Source organism: Heteronotia binoei, chromosome 15, assembly GCF_032191835.1.
Source record: "Heteronotia binoei isolate CCM8104 ecotype False Entrance Well chromosome 15, APGP_CSIRO_Hbin_v1, whole genome shotgun sequence".
Classification (NCBI taxonomy): domain Eukaryota; kingdom Metazoa; phylum Chordata; class Lepidosauria; order Squamata; family Gekkonidae; genus Heteronotia; species Heteronotia binoei.
In genome coordinates, this window is record NC_083237.1 from 17,572,659 (window position 1) to 17,592,213 (window position 19,555).

Genomic DNA, 19,555 nt, shown 5'->3' on the forward strand with positions numbered 1-19,555 from the left:
CAATTACTTCACAACATAGTGGGGAACGGGTGGGGAGACTACTTTGATTTGGGGGAGGTGTAAGACGAAATACCCTCAAAAGAAGTTGGGGAATTAACAGTATTATTTATTTATTTATTACGTTCAACTTATATCCCACCCTCTCCGCAAGCGGACTCAGGGCAGCTCACAACATCATGTCAATACAATCAAACCAACAAAACATATAAAACCATAATTTACATATTTCAATTTTTAAAACATACTTCAATTTTTAAAAGCCATTCTGTAGGCAACTATGGCTCAAAAGGATCTAGAATCTATATATACAGGATTCGACTTCCAGAAGTTCTTACTAAATTTAAGGAGGACACTAATTAAGTAAAACAATTATGCTTTTATTATAGGAAACGATAAAACACACATACAAGGTAATGGATACATACAACACCCATACAGACCTAATAAAAATAGAGAGACATATACAGAGGCAACACAAGGATGGACAAACAGGGTGATAAGTACTGATCATAGTCTTCGAGGAAGGCTCCAATGGCGACGAGTGAGGGAGATGAGGGAAGGGACCCTCAACTGCTCAGGTATCGGGGGCGTATCTAAACAGCAGGACTGGGGTACTGTAAGATGCACACATGCAGAATGTTGGACCAGAGATAATAAGGACTACCTGGAACCCTTAGGGGGTAGGAGGTGCAGGAGCAGATGACAGGTGGTCAGCTGGTACATGACCTCAGGAAAAGAGGAGGCTCTGAAGTGACCACAGGGGCTTGACTTGTGTGGTGGGCAGTGGCCAATCTATTCGGGGCACTTGATTGGATGCCCATATCCGGCCAATGAGCGGACCTGGCCCTGGTTACCTGATTGGTTTTCCAGGTAACAATGGGCAAGGGGGAGGCTCCAGTGTGATAGTTAGGGCAAGACATGGGTGGAGGTATTGGGTGGAGGTGATTAAACAAGCTATCCAAAGTTATCTATAAGTGACAATAGAGGGTCAAATTGATACCTAAGGTGACACCCGATTTATACAATAACTATGGCTCTGAGTGAAGCTGTTCTTCCTCTTCTTTACTCCTCTGCTGGCACCATCTTTTGTCTTGGGTTCCATTGGACAAAAGCTTAGGCAGTCTGGCAGGATCCACGCCTAAGATAAGCTTGATTGCCCTATGCAGAAGTTGAAGCAGCTGTTGGATACATGAGTCTCTTGGTTTGCTGTAATGGAGTCAGGAAAACAAGATGGATTCTGGTTGTGTTTGCCTTTGGTTTATGGAAACAGGCTGGAAACTGTTTGCCTCTACAGTTCATGACGGCGTGGCTTCTTCCACTGCAACGGCTGAGATTGTGCATGCAAGGAGCGGCCGGAGGCTCGTCTGTAGTTCTGGCTAACACCCGTCCAGAGATGTAGAATGCTGCTGCAAAGCTGAGGCTTATAGTATCCACATAAGCCTTAGAAACCGTGGGCAAAGTCCACTTCTTAGAGCAGATGTGTGCAAGTCAAAACTCCAGGCACCCTGGCAACCATACTGGTGATCACGATGCCCATGTGCATGAAAAGTAGGGGGCTTTTTCTTACAGAGGAGAAACCTTCTCTGGAAAGCCCTTTTTGCAGTATCTTTGATATTTATACATTTATTCAAAACAGAACTCCATTTACAACCTTAAAGATACCAGTCAATGAGAGGGATACCAACTGCCTTAATCCTCCACATAACTGAAGGGATATGTAATTCTGAGACAATCAACAGTCAACATTCTTTATTAGTGAGTACATCACAAAGACAACATGGCAGGGCCGGGTCCCACTTATATGTATTTACCTGGAACAACCCACTCCCCAGTCAGGTCCAATCCTGACCAGTAAAAGTTCACGCCACAGATCTTCATACACGGTTAGCATTTGTCCCTTACAGTCAGGTGACCTGTGGTTTTCCGCAGCTCATTTCAGCGTGTGTAGCCGTGCTGTGTTGGAAATTCAGGGACCAAAATGCAATACACAACAGGATACCTACTGCATCAATCCTCCACAATCCTCCACATCAATCTTTCATGCATACAAGCTTTAAGGGCCCCGCTGACCCTAAGAGCCAGTGTGCTGTACTGGTTAGAATGTCTGACAAGAATCTGGGAGCTCCAGGTTTGAATCCGTTCTCTGCCATGGAAGTTTTCTGGGTGACCTTGGGTTGGTCACACCCTCTCAACTTAACCTGCCTCACAGGGATTCTGTAAGGATAAAATGAAGGAAAGGAGAATGGTGTAAGCCATTCAGACTCCCCTAGGCTTGCCAATCCCCAGGTCCCAGCGGGGGTTCTTTCGTTTTCCCAGGCTCCTTCCTGCCCCAGTCAGCTGGCCAGCGGGGTGGGGGTAAGCCCTGCCCCCAAAGCCACCATGTGACTTTCCACCTCCAGAGGCTTCAGTCTCCGATTGGAAAGGCATCCTCTTGGGATGGTGTGTCTGTGTTACTTTGAAGAAGTTGACAGCAACTCATGAATAGAGACGCCGATCCCTAGCTTCAGAGTAGCCAGAAAGGACGGGGGGAAGGGAAATGTCTGCTGGGCACTTCATTATTCCCTGTCTGAAGATCGATTCTCTTAGGGTATGATGGAGAATTGATCTGGAGGTATCGGGGGCTCTTGGGGGGCTGTTTTTTGAGGTAGAGGCTCCAAATTTTCAGTATAGCATCTAGTGCCTCTCCCCAAATATGCCCCAAGTTTCAAAATGATTGGACCAGGGGGTCCAACTCTATGAGCCCCAAAAGAAGGTGCCCCTATTGTTCATTATTTCCTATGGAAGGAAGGCATTTTAAAAGGTGTGTTGTCCCTTTAAATGTGATGGCCAGAACTCCCTTGGAGTTCAATTATGCTTGTCACACCCTTGCTCCTGGCTCCTCTCCCAATGTCTCCTGCCTCCACCCCCAAAGTCCCCAGATATTTCTTGAATTGGACTTGGCAACGCTAGACTCCCCCTCCCTTGGCAAGAAAGCGGAAGTCTAAAGGAAATAAAGAAATAGGTGGTTTAGTACATTCTGAACTTTCTTAGGAGGAAAATTTGACGTGTCCTTGAGGATCTGCCAGTGTCCTGGCCCCATAAAATGAGAGGACTTGTTGTGGTTGGCTCCTCAGAGGCAAGAACGATCCACCCAACACCTCTCTGACTGCTCACCTTCTGTACAGCAAGCTGACCGAAGAGCTAGTCTCTCGCCACCATGAAACCAGCCGTAGTGGGTCTCGTTCTGTTCCTGTCCCTCGTCATGGGAATCACTGCTCACAAACCTCACAAGACTTTTTTTGCTTGCGGGTTTGAATTTGGAAGAGCTGTAGCGCTAACATGTGTAGAAGACACATATCGGAAAAAATATCTCATCCACCTCAAAGAGATTTTAGGTAAAGTTACCCAGAGTAATTTTCTCTGATGAATGTTTCCATGAATGCCTGATGTGCAAAAGTTTTCTTTTGTTTTCCGTTTTACAGAATGGTAGCCTAGGTATGGTTCTGATCTGAGTTGTATTTCTGTCTACACAGTGGGAGCCAGCAGCCCGACCATGCTGAGCAACTACTTTGGGGCATCAAAATCCCAGGGTAGAAAGTGTCTTGGAGCCCAAGACCCTTCCTAGCTTTTGAAGGAAGTCCACAGAGACAGCTCAGTGGCATTTCGGGGTGCAATGATAGAGATACACAAATGAAACGGGTTTCCATCACCTTCAGCTGATCTTGAATGGTCCCTCTGAATATGGACAAGAGTTGTAAACGTGAGGTAATCACGTCAATGGGGTTCCTGTCTGTGGCTTGGGAAATTCCTGAAGGCTTATGGACATATAAGGAGCCCTAGAGATCCCAGCCTCCAGTTGAAACCTGGGTTTCCCCCAGAATTACAGTTTATCTCCAGACTACAGAGATCAGTTCCCCTGGAGAACATGGCTGCTCTGGAGGGTGAACTCTGCTGCATTATACTCCTCTGACATCCATCCCCTCTCCAAACTCCAGTTGCCCCAGATTCCACCCCCCAAAAAAACAAAAACTCAATGAATTTTCTAAACTGGTGTTGGGAACTCTACCAGCCCCACTTCTGCAGAGCTCCATCAGTGCCCAATGCACCTGGAGCAATGATGTCACCTAGAATCACACTGGGCACATCGTGCATGGATGCTCTAGCATTTTGGTTAAACCCCCAATTCTATGGCACATCCCATTCATTGCCCTGGTAAAGAAAAAAAAAATACCCATATAGAGCCCTACCCAGTGAATAATTGATAAATCTCTGAAGTAATTGGGTGGGAAGTGTTTGGTACCCTCTCCAGCAGTCTGATTTCCTGGACTGAATTACCGGCTCCCCCATAGCTGCTTTGAACCAAAGAAAAACAAATCAGGAGATTTGCTGAAGGACCCGCCAAACCTGGGATCATTCGCATAATACTCAGTAACAGCTAAACAATAGAACTTACATTGATTGATGATGATGACGATACTGGATTTATACCCCACCCTTCTCCCTGAATCAGTCTCAGAGCAGCTTACAATCTTCTATATCTTCTCCCCCCACAATAGACACCCTGTGAAGTGGGTGGGGCTGAGAGAGCTCTCACAGCAGCTGCCCTTTCAAGGACAACCTCTGCCAGAGCTATGGCTGACCCAAGGCCATTCCAGCAGGTGCAAGTGGAGGAGTGGGGAATCAAACCTGGTTCTCCCAGATAAGAATCTGCGCACTTAACCACTACACCAAACTGGCTCTCGTTGAAGTGAATTGGCAGTTACCTGCCATTATTAATACAATCTATTGTTAGATCTAATAGCACCTATCATGGTTATATGATATTGTTTTACATGTTTTTATCTATGATGTATTTTATGTTTTTATGTTATGGGTTATTATTACTGGTTTTTATGACCTTTCGATCTGAGCCGCCCTAAGCCTGTTTGGGCAGGGAGGGTGGGATATAAGTTGAATAAATAGAAATAAATAGATAATAATAAATAAAACCCACAAATATCCGAAGTTCATCCAGGTGATTTTCTTGTGTTTTAACAATTTATTGATAACATATGGTTACAATGTTTAATTATAACCTTTCTATCTCTAACCCATATGATATTTTCTATCCCCCCTCCCTCCATTGCTAGACTTCCCCCGAAGTTATATATTTAAATTCAATTATAAAGGTACCCCTAACCAATCAAAGTTCAGTGTCTTTTTCTTCTCATTCATGTTAAAAAATTGTCCAATGTCTTTTTACGTTCCACTCTTGCTCTATATATCTTTTAAATTTCTTCCACTCATTTAAATTTCTTCCACTCCAAATCACAGTCTCTATCCAGGTGATTTTCTTAGACGGGGCTTGTGGTTTTTCCTGAGCCGGATAAAACGAACAGCTGAATCCTGGTGAAACCCTGATTATCATTTCGGGTCAGATGCAAGGGGGAGGGGGTGTGAGAAATGATCCTGGCGCCCAAGGGAGGGAAACCCTGAAGTCTTTGACTCATTTGCTTTTCCTCTCACTTTGAAAAAACAAAAACAAAAAACAGATTCTCTGCCAGAGGAAGCGGGTTTATATGGAAGAGCATTTACACTAGATGAAAACTTCAGAGAGCTCTTCGAGCCAAAGAGTCCTCGATACACCGATTGCCCAGTCTGGCCCGGAACGCACGGATTATGCTGCCGTGTCGGCTGCACAAAACAAGAACTCGTGAAAGTGTGCCGTTCGTGCTTTATGTGAAATGTTTCATTGGAATAATTTTTTTAAAACCTGATAAAGTTCCTCAGAGGAAACGATTCATCTGGGTTGCGCAACGGTGCATTTGTTCTCTCTAAAGAGGTAAAATAAACAAAACAGTGAGCTGAGACCCTCCTCCGTTCTGTTTACTCTGAGGGTCGGTTTCCAATTTCAGAAAAATTAGATGACATATTTAGCAACACAAGTTGTCATAGGAATCACACATTCTGTATCTAAAAACGAGTTGTTTGCTTTAACTGCTGTAATGATTTGTATACTTCTTATAATAGATGCTGTACAATTATAACGTCTGGCATATATACCCCTTTTGAATCATAACTTTGTTTAGTATATAATAAAATTTAATTAATTTGAAAAAAAAAAGAAGTGCATAGTTCAAGGAATGGTTGTGCTTTGGGAAAAGATTGGCGTATAATAATCCAATCCAAATACCTTTATCGGCATAGAAATAAAAAGTACAGCATAGCAAATTTACATGGCGTTTCAGCTATAAAAACCAGTCAGACATCAAGAAGGGGAGCTAGTCTTTTGCTCCCTGATTGTTATGGCAGCCAATTAATTTGAAAAGAAGCGCACAGTTCAAAGGACGGTTATGCTTTGGAAAAAAAGAACTGCGCAGTTCAAAGGACGGTTGTGCTTTGAGCTGCCCTCTGCCAGTCCCAGAGGAGCAGAGGCTCATGGAAATCACTATTTATTTATTTAGTGCTATTTATATGCGGCAAGATGGCACACGTTCTGTGCATGCCCAGGAGCACTTGACAGCTGCGCTGTGTGCCCTTGGGAGAACTTCACATATCCCAGGCTCCTGGTTGTCAAGGTGCTTAGAAATGTCCTCGCGGTGCCTGGCATTGCTAGTATCTCCTACATAACCTGGAGGAGCCAGGGTGGCATGATCTTGTCAGTTCTTGGAAACTAAGCAGAGTTACTCCTCCTTAGTATTTAGATGAGAGACCACCAAGGAAGTCCAGGTTCACTTATGACAGGCAACGACAAGCTGTCTCTTCCCTGGAAAACCCTACAGGGTCAGCATAAGTCTACTGTGAGTTGACAGCCCATTCCACCACCAGTTAGTAAGAGCCTGATATAGCCAGGGGTGGAATTCTAGCAGGAGCTCCTTTGCATATTAGGCCACACACCCCTGATGTAGCCAATCCTCCAAGAGCTTACAAGACTTTTTTTGTAAGCTCTTGGAGGATCGGCTACATCAGGAGGGTGTGGCCTAATATGCAAAGGAGCTCCTGCTAGAATTCCACCCCTGGTTATAGCTACTAGCAACAATCCGTAAAAGCCAGCATTAAAAAAATAATAATAATGCGGACTAACAATATCTCTCTCTGGTGTAAGAATGACTCCCAGCAATCCGCTGGGGGTGGACATAGGGCTGGATCTAACCAATTATTCCACTGGTTAAAAAGGGAGGGACAACCCCCCCCTCATTAACCAACAAAAATCTGTTTGGGGTTATGGGACCTGCAAGGAAAAAACCATGAGGAACGGGGACCAGAATAAAGAGAGCACAAGCTCAGCAAGAAATCTGTAGCTCACAAAGTAGAATTTTTGCTCACAAGACCCTGTATCTTAGAGGGAACATTGGTCGCAGCTCCGCCATTTTGTCTTGTTCTGTAGAGAGCAATAAAGTATGTTCTTATTTTGAACAGCCATGCATCGAACCCAGTATTTAACACAAACCAAAGCCAAAATGAGATTCATAACAAAGGTTATACCTCAGGGAAAACAAAGTTGCTTACATTGTTCTCCTGTTCCATTTTATACTCACCACAGCCCTGTGAAGTAGGCTTGGCTGAGGGGGTGTGGCATGCTCAAAGTTAGCCAGCAACCTGATGGAGTCAGCAACTCAGCGTGCCTGAACATTGAGGGGCACTACAAGGCTGTATAGATTTTATCTCCTTGAATATGAGGCCTCTCGTTGTCTTCACCTGAGAGCTGCCCTCTGACTCTTGCTTTCTCTCCCTTAGTCCTCTCGCCTCACATGGCCTTCCATGGATATCTATCTATCTATCTATCTATCTATCTATCTATCTATCTATCTATCTATCTATCTATCTATCTATCTATCTATCTGTCTGTCTGTCTGTCTGTCTGTCTGTCTGTCTGTCTGTCTGTCTGTCTGTCTGTCTGTCTGTCTGTCTGTCTGTCTGTCTGTCTGTCACCATTTGGTGAGATATAAAAAGAGACCAGTTTAAAATCTTTCAGTTTGTACAACCAGGCCAAAGGGGTTAAGATTCCAAGCTTCCAATGTTAAAATTCATGTTGATTTGTAAGATTTCCTGCCAGATTTTAACACACCCATAAAAAGTGTCCTAGCGATCTGCAAGTCTGAGTGGTCAGGATACCTTCTAAGTAGGGGGGAATTATCTTTAAACGAATGTCTTGATAGAGTGGACAATAGAGCAGAACATATTCTAAAGTTATCAACGTCTCTGGTGCCACAGAGACAAACCCTTTCCAATATAACTATCTTTCTGTATTGCTCCTCCATCACCAGGATCCAGGAGACATTAGGGGTGAAGCCAAGATCAAGGCTGTGACAAGCATAATTAAACTCCAAAGGGAGTTCTGGCCATCACATTTAAAGGGACGGCACACCTTTTCATTTCCTTCCTTCCTTAGGAAATAATGAAGGATAGGGGCACCTTATTTTGGGGCTCATAGAATTGGACCCCCTGGTCCAATCTTTTTGAAACTTGGAGGGTATTTTGGGGAGAGGCACTAGATGCTATACTGAAAATTTGGTGCCTCTACCCCAAAAAACAGCTTCCCCCCCGGAGCCCCAGATACCCGATCAATTCTCCATTCTTTTCTATGGGAATAAATCTCCATAGGGAATAATAGAGTTCCCAGAAGACATTTCCCTCCCCTCCCCCCGCTTTTTGACTACCCTGAAGCGGTGGGAGGGCCTCCAAACCAGGGGATCCCCTGCCCCCACCTGGGGATTGGCAACCCTAGCCCAACCCAAGGAGGCCTCACTCACCAGGGGCTTTCCTTGGCCACCACCCCCATCCCCCACAGTCAAAAGGCCAACTAGCCACCCACCACTCAAAATCACGTAAGAAGTAGAGAAAGAATGTTGTGGGCTTCTCCAGGGGTTAATGAGGGCTGCTGGGGGTGTGGCAAAGCTCCTGGTGGTTGGCTGGCTGCCTGCTCTCCTAATCCAGGGACTGTTATGCAGCTGTGCCTACTATTCAATGGACAAGGTAGGTGAGGAGGAGCGGGGGGCGGGGGGGCGGGGAGTGTCAGAAAGGTTCCGGAGCTGTGCTCCTGTGAGCTCCTGCTGAATTCAAGGGCTGAGTATCGGTTTGATATGAGTTGTAGTTCTCACTACATAGTGGAAGCAAGGAGCTCGACCACGCTGGGCAAGTGCTTTGGAGGCATCAAAATCCCAGGGTAGGAATTGCCTCGAAGGCCAAGACCCTTCCTGGTATTTGAAGGAGGCCCACAGAGACAGTTTACTGGCACTTTGGGGTGCAATGATAGAGATACACAAATGAAATGGATTTCCATCACCTTCTGCTTGTTGTGTATGTGGACTTACGTCGCTTTTAGCCACGTTCCTTGCCTGTCTCATTGGAGCCTTGAGGACAGCTTGGGGATTCAGGAACAATGGGCGGTAGGATGCAAATCCCTGCAGCCCTGCTCCAATCACGGGCCCCTTGCTGGTTTGAATGATCCAATGGCGTCCTAGCGCGGGAACCTGGTTTGAATGATCCAATAGCATCTTAGCACGGGAGTCTGGAACTGTATATAGCTGGCCCCATTAGCCCAGTAAAGCAGTCTTCTAGTTCAGCCGTTGCCATGCTGTAACTAATAAAGAGAGCTATGATCATTGCAACTGCGTCTCCTCCTTGCATTGAACCCACTATATCAGGGGTGGCCAACGGTAGTTCTCCAGATGTTTTTTTGCCTACAACTCCCATCAGCCCCAGCCATTGGCCATGCTGGCTGGGTCTGATGGGAGTTGTAGGCAAAAAAATATCTGGAGAGCTACTGTTGGTCACCCCTGAGCTATATTATAGCTGATCTTGTATGGTCATTCTGAATACAGACAGGAGTTGTAAATCAGTGTGTAATCAAGGCAGTAGGGTTGCCATCTTTTGCTTAGGAAATTCCTGGAGGCTTATGAACATATAAAGAGCCCTAGAGATGCCAGCCTAGAGATGCCAGCCCCAGAATTACAGTTTCTCTCCAGACTTCAGAGATCAGCTCCCCTGGAGAACATGGCTGCTCTGGAGGGTGGACTCTATGGCATTATAATTCTCCATCCAAAATCACATAAGAAGTGGAGAGAGGGTGGTGTGGGCTTCTCCAGGGGTTAATGAGGGCTGCTGAGTGTGTGGCAGAGATTACTATGATGGGGAACAGACCCAGGATGAAAGTCACCATAGATGGCTTCACGATGGTGAACGTTCAGCTCTTCAGCTAGTTTGAATTAAGAACAGTCAACCATCAGGTGAGGGCTGTGTGGACCTCTCTTGCCTCTGAGGTGCCGAACACACCATGCCCACTCCTTTCATGGGTTCACGGCGTTGGCAGATCTTCAAGTTCTCTTCAGGTTTTCCTCATAAGATCTGTTCAGTGAACACACATTCATGAAGTGCTTAACTCCTTAGGGACAACTGGACCCTTAAGGATAGTATCTTGGCTTTCACAAAAGCAATTACAGTAAGATGATAAGCCTATACAACTGACCATTGAGTACATGGATGGGAAATCACCAAGATCATCCAGGGTCACTATATGGAGGCAAGCAACGGCAAACCCTGTCTGTTCCTCCCTTGCCTTGAAAATCCAACAGGGATGCTTCAAGTCAGCTGTAACCTGACAGAGCTTTTTTGCCACTAAAGCCCCGCCGTGGTTGCGGAGGAGATGGTGGGCACCAGCGAAATGTTACCGGGCATGCGAGCAGCAGGTGAAGAAATGAAGAGAAAGCTTGGGTGACGAGATGAAATCCGTGTTTTCCCATCTACAGCATGACCAAAGATACTTGAGACCAAAGACCAGGGCTTGAATTCAGCAGGAGCTCAGAGGAGCACAGCTCCTGAGCCTCCAGTCAGGGTTTGCATGCAGTGGGGAGTTCTCTCCCCGCTGCACACAGATCCCGGGGCATATGCAAACAATCTATGCTACTGAATTTCTGCACCTTTTTTTCTACAAAACCACCCTTGCCAAAGACTGTCCCGGCTTTTCTGGAAAGACTGTATTCACAGTTTGAGGGGCAATGGCACAGAGGTCGAGAAGAATTGAGAAGGTAGAGAATTACTTGATAGCATTGTGCGAAATGTGTGGAGGGGGTAGAGAAGAGAAGAGATTGGATTTTATACCCCGCCTTCACTAGCCAAGGGAGTCTCGGAGCGGCTTACAATCTCCTTTCCCTTCCCCTCCCTGCAACAGACACCCGGCACTTTCTGAACTTGTGTTCCCTGCATGCATCTTGAGAGAAAAGCTTGACGTGTATTTGAAGATCTGCCAATACCACAGCCCCATAAAAGGAGGGGGGTTGTTGTGCGTGGCTCCTCAGAGGCACGAGAGAGCCACACTCTGTCTGCTCACCTTTTGTACAGCAAACCAACCGAAGAGCTAGTCTATCACCACCATGAAGCTGGCTATAGCGGCTTTTTTTCTGTTCCTGTCCCTCGTCGTGGGAATCGCTGCTCACAAACCTCGCAAGACTTCTTACGCTTGCGGAATGGATTATCCGGTAGCTGTAGCACGAACCTGTCTAAAGGATAGATATGGGGATGATTATGCCAACCGTCTCGAAAGTATTTTAGGTAAACTGAACCGGAGCACTGTTTCTCTGATGAATGCCTCCAAAGTGATGTCTCTTAATGTGCAAGGATTTTGCTTTGCTTCATTTTGCAAAATGTTACCTTTGGTATATCGGTTTGACCTGAGTTGATAGTTCACACTTTGCAGTGAGATGGAACATGGCTCCCAGATTTATATAGTCCTCTAAACCCATTCAAGAGCCCCGTGGTGCAGAGTGTTAAAGCTGCAGTACTGCAGTCCTATGCTCGGCTCATGACCTGAGTTCGATCCCCTGCAGAAGCTGGGTTTTCAGGTAGCCGGCTCGAGGTTGACTCAGCCTTCCATCCTTCCGAGGTCGGTAAAATGAGTACCCAGCATGCTGGGGGGAAAGCGTAGATGACTGGAGAAGGCAATGGCAAACCACCCCATAAAAAGTCTGCCGTGAAAACGTTGTGAAAGCAACGTCATCCCAGAATAAGAAACACTGGTGCTTGCACAGGGAACCTTTCTTTCCCCTTTCCTTAACCCATTCATTGCCTTGCTTAAAAAAAAAGAAACCTATATAGAGAGCCCTCTCCAGTGAATAATTCTTAAAACTTGGGAGAACTTGGGAGGGAAGAGTTTGGTTTTCCTGACCAAATGAGCTGCCACCCCTTCCTCACAGCTCTTTTGAAGAAAAGAAGAACACATTTGGAGAGGAGAAGAAGAAGAAGGAGGAGGAGAAGAAGGAGAAGGAGGAGGAGGAGGAGGAGGAGGAGGAGGAGGAGAAGGAGAAGGAGAAGGAGGAGAAGAAGGAGGAGAAGGAGGAGGAGAAGAAGAAGAAAAAGAAGAAAAAGAAGAAGGAGAAGAAGAAGAAGAAGAAGAAGAAGAAGAAGGGGGAGGAGGAGGAGAAGAAGAAGATGATGATATTGGATTTATATCCCACCCTCCACTCTGAATCTCAGAGTCTCAGAATGGTTCACGATCTCCTTTACCTTCCTGCCCCACAACAGACACCCTGTAAGGTAGGTGAGGCTGAAAGAGCTCTCTCAGAAGCTGTCTTTCAAGCTTATGGCTGACTCAAGGCCATTCCAGCAGCTGCAAGTGGAGGAGTGGAGAATTAAATCCAGTTCTCACAGATAAGAGGCCGCACATTTAACCCCTACACCAAATTGGCTCTCCGCTGAACCCCAAATAACTGAACCTCAGCTGGGTAATTTTCCTAAGTGGGGCTTGTGGTTTTTTATATGCTGGACAAAACAGCAAGGAAAACATGAGCAAGCTGAATCCTGATCAAATCCTGATTTTCATTGTGGGTCAGATGCAAGCGTGAGGGTGTGTGAAAAGTAGTCGTGTTGCCCAAGGGAAGGAAACCCAGGAACTAATTTGTTTTTACTCCCACTTTATAAAACAGATGCTATGCTAGATGAGATGGCAGTGGATCCATCCGAAAGGAGTAGGATGACAACAGATGACAAATTAGCTACCATCCATACGCCAGCAAAATCTAGTGATTGTCCATCCTGGGGCCGTAATCAAAAGGCCTGCTGCCGAATCGGCTGCAAGACAAGAAATCTCTTGAAGGTGTGCCGGAAATGTTTTAAATGAAATGAAATGTTAGATTGGTTTTTTTAAAAAGACAAACAAACACCTTGATAATGATCAGGGGTCATTTTGTAGAAAAAAAGGGTGGTGGAGCTCATCCAGGGATTGTTATGCCCCCACTATTCAATGGACAAGGTGGGAAGGAGGAGGTGGAGCTGCCAGAAAGGTCCAGGAGCTGTGCTCCTGTGAGCTCCCGTTGAATCCAAGGCCTGATGAATGATCCTTGGGGAAAGTGATTCATCTGTGTTGCATGATTGCACGTTAGTTCTCACAAAAGTTGTAAAATAAATAAAACGGCTAAAATCCCCAAAGCCTCTTACTTTCTAAAACAAGTGCATTGTTCAAAGGCAGCCTGGAAAATGGATGTTTGTGCTTTGAACTGCTCTCAGCCAGTCGCAGAGGAGCAGAGACCAGGGTTTTTTTTGAGCAGGAACACAGTTCCAACTGGCTCGGCGTCAAGGGGGTGTGGCCTGATATGCAAATGAGTCACTGCTGGGCTTTTCCTCCAAAAAGAAGATATTGAAGAAGATATTGGATTTATATCCCGCCCTCCACTCCGAAGAGTCTCAGAGCGGCTCACAATCTCCTTTCCCTTCCTCCCCCACAACAGACACCCTGTGAGGTGGGTGGGGCTCAGAGGGCTCTCACAGCAGCTGCCCTTTCAAGGACAACCTCTGCCAGAGCTATGGCTGACCCAAGGCCATTCCAGCAGGTGCAAGTGGAGGAGTGGGGAATCAAACCCGGTTCTCCCAGATAAGAGTCTGCACACTTAACCACTACACCAAACTGGCTGTGTGGAACAATGGTGCTGTCAGGGGGTGTGGCCTAATATGCAAATGAATCCCTGCTGGGCTTTTCCTCCAAAAAGCCCTGTGTGGAACAATGGTGCTGTCAGGGGGTGTGGCCTAATATGCAAATGAGTCCCTGCTGGGCTTTTCCTACAAAAAAGCCCAGAGTGGAACAATGGTGCTGTCAGGGGGTATGGCCTAATATGCAAATGAGTCCCTGCTGGGCTTTTCCTACAAAAAAAAAAGCCCTGGCAGAGACTTATGGAAATCACTATGTGACAAGACAGCATGCATTCATACATGCCCAGGAGCACTACCTGCCTTGATGGCTGCACTGTAAGCCCTTGGGAGAACTTCACAAATCCACGGTCCCAGGTTCCCAAGGTTCCTACAAATGTCCTTGTGGTGCCTCGCATTTCCAATAAGCTGGTATCTCCCATGTGCTCTGGATCAGCCGAGGTGACATGATCTCATCAGTTCTTGGAAGCCATGTAGGGTCAGTCCTGGTTAGTACTTAGATGGGAGACCACCAAGGAAGTCCAGGGTTGCTACTCAGAAGGTGCGGTCACACGTACCACTAGTGACGACACAGCTCCGTCTGGCTGACGGATTAAATGTGTTCGTTCAGACATGCACATCTGGCAATCGAGCGTCATCCGGGGTCATCAGGCTTGCTACAGATGAATGGCGCATTAATTTGACAGCACAGAAAGTCCGGCCCTTTTTCAAAATAGCGGCACAAGATCGGCTTTTTGTTGTTTGGACAGCTCACGCGCGATACTGCCTCTCACCTTTTAAAATTAAAAAAAAAAAGCCCCAGCAGACATGCGCATTGCCAGATCATCCGGGAATCTGAGGTGACGCTTCTGCTTCTCCAATCAGAGGGGGGGGGGGGAACGTTATCCCACTATTCAGAACAGGAAAAAATTCTTTTTTTTTCAATGTGGAGGATTTCAAGATATCATTGTCACTGCCAATTTCTAGGAAAATAATTCCTGGCAGTTCCGTGGTTTGGATCGGCAACGTTAATTCTGGAAACTTTTGCCCTTCCCTCCTGCCTCTGAAGAAAGTTTTGATTTCCCAGCTCCAAACAGTTGGGCGCATGTTCAATGGACCCCCTCTCCTCCCCGAAATCACCATCTGATTACGCATGCTCCAAGAAAGGAGTGTGATAGTATTGGATGTCTGATCACGCACAACAGAATGAATCGCATTCTTGGATGCTCATCTGAACTGCCCTGCATCGAATCAATATTCAGCAGTTCAGATTTGAGCGCTACACACACGCTTTTAATGGTACGTGTGACCGCACCCAGAGACAGGCAATGGCAAGCCTTCATCTCTCGCCTTCAAAACCCTGCGCAGGGGTGTCAAACTCATTTGCTATGAGGGCCGGATCTGATATAAATGAGACCTTGTTGGGCTGGGCCATGTCAGGTTGAGCTGGGCCATGTTGGACCAGGCCATATGGATACCAATTTAAAATTAAGTAGCAGAGATATGTATTTGTCTGTGTCAACTATGAGACCTCGTTGGGCCAGGCCATGTCAGGCTGGGCCATATGAGTATCTGCTTAAGATTAGGTAGCGGAGACATAAACTTTACAAAGGACACAGACAAACACAATTAAAGACTTTAAAAAAAAACTTAAAACATTAGCACTCATTGGCCTTAAAGGTGCTTTCTTTGTATTTCTCCCATGGGATCCAGGAAACAGGGAGAAGGAAGCTGTGGCTCTTCCCTTCCTTCCCCAGGGGACTTTGGGGGGAAGGGCCTCAGCCAATAGAAGGAAGAGATACTCGGCTCAGTAGCTCTGCTGTGCAATTGAGAGAGCCTAGAAAAACAAGCTCTGCCGTCCCCCCTTTCCTCCCCAAGGGAGGAGGCTCAGCCAGTGGAGAAAATAGAGGTTTTGCTCTGTAGCTCCTGTGCAATTGAGCAAGCCTGGAAAAGCAAGCTGTGATGCAGAAGGAAGCAAGAGAGAGGAAGAAGGAAGCAGACGACAGCCAGTTGCTTGGGGGCCTGATTCAGCCCTCAGGCCACATGTTTGACACCCCTGCCCTACAGGGTCACGTTAAGTCAGTTGTGACCCTGGCAGCACTTTCCATCACAAGTTAGTAAGAGGCCATCATAGCAAGTAGTAGCAATCCATAAAATCCATTAATAAATTAATAAATCCACATACCAACAGTATCTTCCACATACTAACAGTATCATTAATAAATTAATAAATCCACATATTAACAGTATCTTCCTCTGGTGTTGGAAGGACACTTCCCACACCCAGTACCTCCCCACAATCCACAGGGGCAGGAGAAAGGGCTGGATCTAACCCATTTTTCCACTCGTAATTAAAGGGAGTTAACCCTCTTTAGGGTCATGAGACCTGGAAGGAAGAAACCTGTAGGGAATGGAGACTGGAATAAAGAGGGCACAAACTCAGCAATAAAGGGGGTGGGATCCAACCCAGACCTTCTTTGTCACCAGACTTGTCCCACGGCTCACTCCACCCAGCCCTGAACCACACTGTGTTCTCCATACATAATGACAGGCCAACGACTGAATGAGCAGTTTTGCCTTCTGTCACTGAAGCTGCAGCAATATTGTAGGAAGCCCCCACAGCACTTTCCCAGCACGGCTGGGCTGCTGGCTCCCATCGCTTGGTTAGAAATACAACTCAGATGAAGCCTGTACCAAAGAGAACTTTTTTGTACAATGAAACAAGACTAAATCCTGGAACTCTTCAGGGTATAAGAACATAAGAGAAGCCATGTTGGAACAGGCCAATGGCCCATCCAGTCCAACACTCTGTGTCACATAAGAACATAAGAGAAGCCATGTTGGATCAGGCCTGTGGCCCATCCAGTCCAGCACTCTGTGTCACACAATGGCCAAAAAACCCCAGCTGCCATCAGGAGGTCTGTCAGTGGGGCCAGGACACTAGAAGCCCACCCCCCCCCACTGTTGCCCCTCCCAAGCACCAAGAAGACAGAGGATCACTTGCCCCAGAGTCATAAGAACATCAGAGAAGCCATGTTGGATCAGGTCAATGGCCCATCCAGTCCAACACTCTGTGTCACACAATGGCAACCCCCCCCCCCCAAAAAAAACCCAGTTGCCATCAGGAGGTCTGTCAGTGGGGCCAGGTCACTAGAAGCCCTTCCACTGTTGGCCCCCACAAGCACCAAGAATACAGAGCATCACCGCCCCAGACAGAGAGTCTATACAGAGAGTCAGGAAAACTGTACAATGCAGGAGATATAATTTGGGAGACATTCATATGAGAAATAGTGCTCTGACTATGTTTACCTAAAATCTTACCCAAGCCCGAGCAATAATCTTTCCAAGGCTTTCGGGATGTCTGCAGGACAGCCTGCAGAAACGCCTTCCCACAAAACAATTTTGTTTTCTTGGAAGTTTGCGAGCAGAGATTACCGTGATGGGGAACAGACACAGAATGAAAGCCACCATAGATGGTTTCATGGTGGTGGATGTTTAGCTCCTCAGCTGGTTTGAATTAAGAAAAGTCAACCATCAGATAAGAGCTGTATGGACCTCTCTTGCCTGTGCTGTGCCAAACACACCGTGTGCACTCCTTTCATTGGCCCATGGCGTTGGCAGATCTTCAAGTACTCTTCAAGTTTTCCTCATAAGATCAGTTCAGTGAACACACATTCATAAAGTGCTTAACTCCTTAAGGACAACTGGACCCTTAAGGATAGTATCTTGGCTTTCACAAAAGCAATTACGGTAAGTTGGTTGTTGTGTACTGGACTTTATGTTTGGTGGGAAGCTTTCACACACCTGGGCTACCGCGGGAAAGCTAGAGTCTCTGGGATATATGCCCAGATCAGGACTCTATAACGGAACCAGTTAGCAGTTCTGGCACGAAGCTTGACAGCCGTGATTTGGTATGGGGATCTGGAGGGTGGTTCTGGGACATGCATATAAGCAGGGTTGTTGCCCCGCCATTTTGTTCTGTTATGTAGTTATCAATAAAGCATGTTCCTTTTTGAACAATAATGCATCGAACCCAGTATTTTACAGTGATATACCTACACAACTGACTGTTGAGTATATGGATGGGAAACCACCGGGGTCATCCAGGGTCGCTCTATGGAGGCAAGCAACGGCAAACCCTGTCTGTCCCTCCCTTCTCTTGAAAATCCTACAGGGATGCTTTAAATCAGCTGTAACCTGACAGAGCTTTCCACCACTAAACCCCTGCCGTGGTTGTGGAGGAGATGGTGGGCACCAGTGAAATGTTACAGATGTGGCATCAAAAGTGGGTGCAAAGATGAAATCCATATTTTCCCATCTACAGGGTGACCAAATACTCTAGGAGTACAATCTTTCCAGAAAGGGAAAGTATGAGAGGAAAACAGAGGCAAGGGAGAATTGAGAAGGTAGATAATAACTTGACAACCTTACGTCAAATGTGGGTGGGGGGAAGACAGCTACATTTTTGGAGAGGAGAAACGTTCCCTGGAAGGCTCAAGTTGTGGGATCTTTGCTATTTACACTATTCTCTAAAACAGAACTCCCATTAGCTTACGAGAAAAAGATAATAATTCCTTGGTTCCCAGTAATTACGTTTTTAACTCAACAGGTGATTATTCCTAGCAATACGATGTAGCAATCACTGATTTATTTTTAAGTTGTATATATTTGGTTACCTAATTAGAATGTTTTTGTCCCTTTAAAATACAGAACTCAAGATAAGCTAATTTACTTTACTGCGAATGCGAAAACAAGTATTGACGCCTAGCCTCTTTCATTAATAATGTAATTAGCTTACAACACTCAAAGATTTGTATTGTAATGTTTGGTCTAACAATTTTCTGTTGTATTACTGTTAAAGAAAACGCAATAAAAATTATAAATGGGTGAAAAAAATAAATAAAACAGAACTCCATTTACAACCCTAAGAGCTGTATATGGAGGGAAGGTTTCTCCTCTCCAAAAATGTAGCTGTCTTCCCCCCACCCACATTCAATGCAAGGTTGTCAAGTTATTGTCTACTTTCTCAATTCTCCCTTGCCTCTGTACCGTTTTCGCCTCAAACTTTCCCTTTCTGGAAAGATTGTACTCCTAGTGTATTTGGTCACACTGACTTTAAGTCTCTAAGAACCAGTGAACCACTGAAGGGATGTTTAGGAGGAAAATTTGACGTGTCCTTGAGGATCTGCCAATGTCACGGCCCCATAAAAGAAGGGGTCTGCAGTGCTTGGCCCCTCAGAGGCAAGAGAGGTCCCTCAATGTGAGGGATACCAACCACCTCTATCCTCCACATTCCTTCGTATCAGTCCTCTGTACATACAAGCCTTAAGGGCATAGCTGACCTTAAGTCTCTAAGAACCAGTCTTGTGCAGTGGTTAGAGGCAGGGTTTTTTTTTTTTTGTAGCAGGAACTCCTTTGCATATTAGGCTACACACCCCTGATGTAGCCAGTTCTCCAAGAGCTTACAGTAGGACCTGTAAGAAGAGCCCTGCAAGCTCTTGGAGGATTGGCTACATCAGGGGTTGTGTGGCCTAATATGCAAAGGAGTTCCTGCTACAAAAAAAAAAGCCCTGGTTAAAGTATTAGACTCAGGCCTCAGATTCAGCAGGCGGTCATAGGAGTGTAGCTCCTGAACCTTTCTGAGGGTTCCCCCTTCTCCTTCCCACCTACCTTGTCCTTTGAATAGTAGGTGCAGCTGCGT